This window comes from Empidonax traillii, unplaced genomic scaffold (genome assembly GCF_003031625.1).
Source record: "Empidonax traillii isolate 1590-97213 ecotype Southwest subspecies unplaced genomic scaffold, ASM303162v1 scaffold1128:size488575, whole genome shotgun sequence".
Classification (NCBI taxonomy): Eukaryota; Metazoa; Chordata; class Aves; order Passeriformes; family Tyrannidae; genus Empidonax; species Empidonax traillii.
In genome coordinates this window covers 238,272-240,027 of record NW_020956321.1, presented here as the reverse complement: position 1 = coordinate 240,027, position 1,756 = coordinate 238,272, and positions in this window count along the sequence as shown.

Below are 1,756 nucleotides of genomic sequence, written 5' to 3'. Positions count from 1 at the left end.
CACTAACTTCCTGCTGCATTAAAACAAAAAAAAAATCACTTCAAGGGATTGTAGGAGCTGCTCCTGTCCCAAGGGGACTTCCTTTTCCTTGGGAAACAGGCTGTTCCTGATGGTCCTTGCTGCCCCCACTGAAGGCTTGGGAAGATGAACCAAGAAGGATCCCACTGGAGGAGCCCCACTAATGACTTCGGGCACCTGGGGATTCCCCCTCCTCATTCAGGGAAAGGAGAGCCCACCATCAGCTGTATCCAAACAGTCTGTGGGGCAGCAGCTGCTGCCAGGACCCCAATTCCTGGCCTTCCTGCCCCTCCCACCTCGTGCAAGCGGGTTTGGCCTCTTTTGGGATCTGCTCCCTGGGGGGAAAACGGGAAAGGACTGGAAGAGACCAAAAGCTGGTCTGAAATGGCCCCAAAATCTGACCCAAAACAGACCCAAAACCGGCCCTAAACCAGCCTAAAACTGCCCCAAAATCTGACCCAAAACTTAACCTAATACCGACCCTAAACCAGCCTAAAACTGACTCTAAAACTGCACCTAAAGCAGCCTGAAACTGACCCAAAAACTGGTCCTAAGCCTGACCCTAAAACTACACCTAAACCAGCCTAAAACTGACTCAAAACTAGACCTAAAACTGACCTAAGCAGCACTGGGGCTGCTGCTCCTCGGAGATGGCACAGAATGAGGCACAGGGAATTCTGCTGCTCCAAGGACAGGCAGAGGGTCCCTCCTGGGGAGGGCACAGCCCGTGGATCCCCCACAGCCATAAGGGGCAACTCCCCGTTCCTGCTTCCAGCTGGGTTCCCACAGGGATGGAGCCAGCCCGGATTACACCATCCAATGCTGCAATAGGGGCAAAGGACAAGCTTGGGGGGGGGGGGGGGGGGGGGGGGGGGGGGGGGGGAAGGGAAGTGGCGCTGGAAAATAGATCCCCCCAGCCTGGATCCATGTGGCAGCCCCACGTTTTCCATCCTGAGCTCCCAAAAGGCTGGAAGGAGGGCAGGAAGGCGGCGTGTGCTCCAGCAGAGCCACTGCTGTTCGCCCTGAGCTCAAGGCCACGCAGATAAACCTGTGCAGGGAATAAGGGAAGCTCCAAGGAGGGAGCTGGGGCTTTCAGCTCCTCCAAAGCTCCATCCTGCTGGGGCTGGGAGGATGCAGGTCCTGGGAAAGGACAGAGCACAGCCCAGATGTGCCTCCTGACCGGCCCTGGGAGGTGATCTGAGCATGTTGTACCTCACGAGCTGGAGGCACAGGGAATATTGAATTCCCTGAGTCGGAACTGGATCATTGATCCAACTCCTGCCCCTGCACAGGACATGCCAACACTCCCACCCTGTCCCTGAGAACCTTGTCCAAACCCTCCTGGAGCTCTGGCAGCCTTGGGGCCGTGCCCACTGCCCTGGGGAGCCTGTTCAGTGCCAACCACCCTCTGGGGGAAGAACCTTTCCCTGAGATCCACCCTGAGCCTGCCCTGGCACAGCTCCAGCCGTTCCCTCAGGACACAGCATCCCTCTGGGCTGCAGCCAGAGACAATCAGAGGATAAGGCCCCCTGTGACACCCCCAGCTCATCCCTCAGGGCCCATCCAGCAGCAGCTTTACGAGCTCCCAGCCCTATCTCAGGAGAGCAGTTGGATGTGCCAGGTCCTGGCAGGGCACAGGGCACCACAGGGCCACGCCTGGAGCTGGCTGGATCACCCTGGGAGCAATCTCAGCATAGAAAGTCCTTTTTTTTTTTTTTTTTTTTTTTTTTTTTTTTTT